We start from the raw sequence: 6005 nt of genomic DNA, 5'->3' as shown, positions 1-6005 counted from the left end.
CACACACACACACACACACATGCGCGCACACAGCTAGGGGATGGAGATGGTTCATTCTTTCTGGGGCAGAAGATACCCAGAGGTCCCTTACCAGCAGCTGATGCCCGCGCTGGACTTGTGGAGGGACTGGGTGCTCTGTGGCCTGTCTCTGAGTGTTGCCGGGTGGAGGGCCTCGCTGTGCTACTTTGATAAGATGAGGAGGATCTGGCCTACTTTCAGAGTCCCCAGGTACTTTGTTTTCAGAAAGGGCAGGGAAGCATTTTCTGTCCAGCGTGTGCAATTGTGCATCTGTTAGAGCAAGAAGGCTCAGGAATAAGACAATGTAGGATCTGCGTAGGGTCTCAGCGTGACAAAAAAGGAGGGATCTGAAAGCTCTTAGTCATTGATGGATAGGGTTGGTGTGCTGAAAGCAGGAAGGAATCCAGCCAAGGCAGGGTGTCCCACCAGACTGTGGCTATCCTGTCAATCCCTTAGATTTCTGTTCTCCTGCTGCCCCTGAGAGTAGAAACTGCTCTAAAAATACTCATCTCCTCATGCTGACCCAGGACTACCAGCCATTCACTCTGCATAGACGCTGGTTCCACATCATGTCCCTGTAGAATCGCAGGGCTGCCCCATCATTTATAGTGGGGACCAGAAGCCCCCAATGGAAAGGATTTGTCTGAGGTCACACAGATACTTTGCTCAGCTCAGCCTGTGGCTCTTGTCTCCTGACTGACTCCATGCCCCGCCAGCCTGTCTGTGCACCCAGCATGGGTCCTCAGACCTCAGCTAAACTGATTTCACTGGGAACACAAAGATCAACAGAGCCAGTCTCGCCCTCCATGTGTGTTCCCAGGGGGAGGCCAAGGCAATAGATAGAAAGTTAGAAATCAGTAGGGTAAGTGCAGGTAAAGGTGTGTATAGGGGCATTATGAGAGTCCGCAGGGGGCGTGGGATGGCCCAGTCTGGGAGGGAGGCCTTCTTGGAGGAGACAAGGCATAACCTGAGTCTCCAAAGGGGAGTGATTGGGGGCCGGGGAGATGGCTTAGTGGGATAAGTGCTTCCCTGGCAAGCGCAAGGGCCTGAGTTCAATCCCTGGTTCCACCAAAAAAAAAAAAAAAAAACTACCAAAAAAACAAAGGTGAGTGATTTTGCTCATGTACGGCAGATACCACGTTAGTGATCCTCAGTGATGGTGCTCCTGGTGCCTGCATGTGATCTCCTTCCATGCTGATTCTGAGCTTGGCTGTGTGCCTTGTTTTCGCTGATCGGCTGTTAGCAAATGTGATCTCTACCGAGTCTCACCTTCCTGGAAGGCAAGTACTGTAAGAGGAAGCCTGAGCTAGCTGAGTGGACTGAGGTAATATCAGTCACTGTTTGGGATCAACCAGCTCCCAGCTGATAATAAAAGTGTGTGTGACTCTGGCTGCTATGGAAAACGCAAACGAGATGCACCAGATAAACGCATGTTGGTACTAAAACCTAGTGAAGTCTGTTGCTTCTTCTTGAGTGTCAGTGGTCTTGGCGTGGGCTTGTGGCTGCTTCAGGTAATACAGCATCCACTAGGGACACGAGGAGGCTGTGTGCAGGTCTCAGAAGGCTGCAGACCATCCACCTTGTTCTCTGGAACACTTTCTCCTGGAGCCAGCATGGAAACCATCTGACCACCTTATGGCCACCACAAAAGGCTCCGAGCTGTTTCAATTAAGGGCAGAGGCAGCAGTGCAAGGTTGACTTGTGTCAGGTCAGGTCACGGTGGAACAGGTGGCAGAGCCATTGCTGAGGCACTTAGATGGTAGAAAACATGCTGGGAGGGTTTGGGTGTGGTTCAGTGAGTCCCATCCCTGCCCTAAACTCATGCTGGGAGCTTGCTTCCCAGGGTAATGCTGTTGAACGTGGTGGGAAGTTGAGAGGCGGAGCCAGAGGAAGGTAATTAGATCCCTGGGCTCCACCTTCATGAATTGATTAATGCCGTGTGTGTGTGTGTGTGTGTGTGTGTGTGTGTGTGTGTGTGTGTGTGTGTGAGATGGGTCAGGTTTCTGGGACTGGCACACAGCTCACTTCTCTTGCTTCCTCTCTTACCATGTGATCCCTTTCAAGCGTTGTGCTGCTCTGTGACGCCACCTGCCACATTACAATGCAGCAGGAGGCTCTTGCCAAATACTGACCAGGTGCAGCTCGAACTTGATGTCCAGCTTCCAACATTGAGCTAAGGAAACCTCTTTCTTTTCTTCTCCTGTCTCTTCTTTCCTCTCTCCACTCCCCTCGTGCCCTCCCCTCGTGCCCTCTCCTGCCCTGCCCTTCCCTCCTGTCCTTTCCTCTCCTCTTAACTCTTCTGCTCTCTTTTTCTCTCTTCTCTCCTTTTTTCCTTCTGACTTTCTTTTTTGACCATCTTGCTATGTAGCCCAGGATGACCTTGAACTCAGCCTCACAAGTACTGGAATTATAGACCTGCATGCCAGGCTAAAAATCCTTCTTTTTGGGCTGGCTCAGTGGACTAAAGAGCCTAGATACAGAGATCCGGTTTGACCCTTGGCCTGTGGTGTTAGCCCTGTCCCCGGGGTGTGCTGACACAGGGATTGAGATTGGGCGTGGTGGCACACGCCTGTAATTCCAGCACTTGGGAGGCTGAAAACAGGAGGATCACTACAAGTCCAATCTGTGTAGTGAGACCATGTAGACCCTGTACTAAATGCATAAAAAGAAACCCCACTTCTGTTTGTTATAGTTATACAATGTCAGGGACTCTGTTATAATAACTGCTATGGCTTGTATTCTGCCCCCAAAAACCTCTTGTAGCCATAGGCAGGGCTTTGGGGAGCTGGCTGGACATAGGATGTATGATACCAGGTTAAGGGTGTGTGGTACTGAATTGGTCCTATGATTGGAGTTAGCATTGTTCTGCGTATGGATAATGGACGATCTCTGCTAGCGGTGGCTGGCGCCAATCAGTAGACTTACAACCTGGACAGATTATAAATGGAGAGAGGGAAGGCAGGCTTGCTGCTGCCTTACTGCCTCCTGCCTGACGTGCCTTGGGCTGTTTCTCCTCTCCGATGCCCCTGTGCCAGGCCACCCTGCTTTGGAGCCAGTCAATTATGGACTGAAACCCCTACAAACTGTAAGCTGAAGTAAACTGTCCCTCTGCTAACTTGCGGGTGTCAGGGATTTTATCTCAGCAATGAGAAAAGGAACTAAGACAGGAACGCAGAGTGGAATGAGATAGGACCTCATGAGTTTGTGGACTAAGGAGATCTAGAAGTGGAACGCTGGAAGTGTTATTGAAGTCCTACTCAGTTAGCAACCGGACTGTGTGATTGAGCATTGCAGGACGGAAGTGAGCCAATTTACGAGCTGGAGTTGAAATTTACTGAGTTGTAAAAGAAAAGTACTCCTCATTTCCTTTCTGTCCAGCCGGTAACCGATTCTCACAATGAGAACTGGCCTAGAGAAAAAGAGGCAGGAAGTCAAGGTTATGGCTGTAGAGGGCTTGTTAAGATCCCAAGAAGATAAGTGGTTTCTAGCAGACTTTGCCTAAACCAAAGAGTTTGTGGGAATATTAAGGAGATTGGGTGATAGTGGAAGTAATATCTTCTCAAAATTAATATGCATTTGGTGCTCAGAATGGATTCCTGCAACAGTCACAGGGGGCCCATGAAGTTTTAAAGGCAAAATGATGAGACTGAAAGAGGCTGAAGCAGCTCAAAATGAAAAGGAGCCTCTGGGCGCCCAGTTTTCTCTAGGCTGGTCCATATGCACATGGAGACAAGGGCTGCCTCAAGAGCAGGACCAAATCTAGCAGGGACAACTACAAGCAAGGCTGAGTGGCCCCCTCCAAGTAATGCTTGAGGCTTGACAGGAGGAGCCTGATCACAGGCATCTGTCTGGCTGCTGTACAGTTCATCTTAGGCTAGTGATGGCGCTCTAGGGTTTTGGTGTCGCATGTGGAAGGCAATGCCACTTTAAGAGAGGGCAAGGAGTGAAGGTCACTCCCTCGGAGGCCCCCAAGACATCATGCCTCTTCACTGGCTGCAGCTTGGCTGTAGAGAACGTGTCTGACCCTTGGGACTGGAGCTAAAACGATGGAGTGGACGCCAGAAGTGCTGACCACTAGGACTTGCTTCTTGGAACCCCGCAGCCCTGGGAGGAAGCTCGGGGTAGTCACACAGGATGAACTGGACTAAGTGCTCTAGACGGTGATCCTGCTGGAGTGCCAGACACTGAGTGAGACCCTCCAGAGCCCCTGTCTGCCCATCAGCCGACAGCGCATGCACCAGTGAGCCCAGCCAACGCCCCAGCGAGGCGAGAGCATCTGTCTCAGCGGCTCCCTCGCCCAGCTGCTGGGCCACAGACTCCTCCTTTTTGTCATGAGTTGGGGAGGCTTGTGAGGAGAGGGGAGAGGAGAGGGAAGAGGATTTATGACTGAGGGGACAGTGTGAACAAAGGCATGGAGACAAAGCAGGGCAAGGTGGAGATGAGAAATTCAGTTCCAGTTGAAACCCAGCAGCGAATGCTGAGAGGAAACACTGGAGCCAGTCAGGGGAGCCCTGGACTCATGGCTTTGGAAATGGGGAGCCATGGAAGGTTGAGAGGGAGGATGTGAAATAATATATATATCTGGGGATTGAAACCAGGACCTTCACACTGAGCTACATCCACTGCCCTTTTTATTTTCAGATAGCATCTTGCTAAGTCACTAAATTGCCCAGGCTGGGCTTGAATTTGTGATGTTTTTACCTCAGGCTTCCAGACTTCTGGAATTACAGGTAATTCACAAAGATTATCCTGGGAGCAGGGCAGGGGTACCAGAGGGCTACATAATCCTGTTTCTGCCCAGAGTTCTTTGCCCTTGTGGGCTCTTAGAACAGAAGTGGGGAGCAGAAAGTAGTTTAGGGGAAGGAAGGAGGCTACTCTCAAAGGTGGTTCCTCAAGGCCAGGGTTCAAGCCTGTCCTTCTCCTATTACTGTATCCCCAAGGGCTTCAGGTCCGGGCACAAAGGAGAGTCTCACAAAATATTTTCAAGTGAACATGGAAATGAAAAAGCCATCAACATGATAGGTTCTGTGAGGCAGGAAGGAAGGAATTCAAGGGAGGGAGGGCTGTGGGGATGGGGTGGTTGATTTCTGGGTAAAGGGTGGGCAACCTGAAGCATCGTGGCTGGACTGTTGTGCTCATCGAAATTCTGCCTGGCTGGGGAAAGGGCAGGACTGAGATGGGCTGGAAGAGAGGAGGAACCAGATCACAAAAGATTGCATTTTGGTGAGGCTGTGGGGAAAAAGGAACCCTCCTCCACCGATGGTGGGAGTGTAGGCTGTGGCAACCACTGTGGAAATCAGCATGGAGGTTCCTCATAAAACTAGGACTAGAGGTTCCATTTGACTCGGCTATTCCCCTTCTGGGTATCTTCCTAAAAGAATTAAAAGTATAACACAATGGTATATGCATATGCATCCCCATGTTTATAGCAGCACAGTTTGTAATAGCCAAATTTTAGAAATAGCCCAAATGCCCATCAACTGAGGAATGCATAAAGCTTTTTTTTTTTTCAATACCAGGGATGGAATTCAGGACCTTGCATTTGCCAGAGAGGTGCTTATGCTGCTGAGTTATCTCCCTGGCTCAAAGATGTGGGTTTTTTAATACAATGGAGTACTACTCTGCCATGAAGAGGGATAAACTTGAGACATTCCTAGGTAGATAAATATACCTTGAGACATGTGTGTGTGTGTGTGTCCAGCTCAGCCCACCAGGGGGCGGGGCTGGCTGGCATGTGGTGCTGGGGGATTGAACCTTGGTCCCTGTGCTTTGCTAAACTTGTTCTAAGTAGGTGCTTTAGACCACTGAGCCATCTCACCAGCCCTATAGCAGCCCAATTTATAAATGTGGTTTTTATATACAACGAAGTACTGCTCAGCCATAAAGAAAGATAAATTTGGAAAAAAAAAGATAAATTTTGGAAAAAAAAGAAAGACAAATTTGAGACATTTTTAGGTAAATGGATGCTCCTTGAGAATTTACTTTTT

This window comes from Octodon degus, unplaced genomic scaffold, assembly GCF_000260255.1.
Source record: "Octodon degus isolate 3935 unplaced genomic scaffold, OctDeg1.0 scaffold00080, whole genome shotgun sequence".
Taxonomy (NCBI): Eukaryota; Metazoa; Chordata; class Mammalia; order Rodentia; family Octodontidae; genus Octodon; species Octodon degus.
This window is presented reverse-complemented; position numbering follows the sequence as displayed.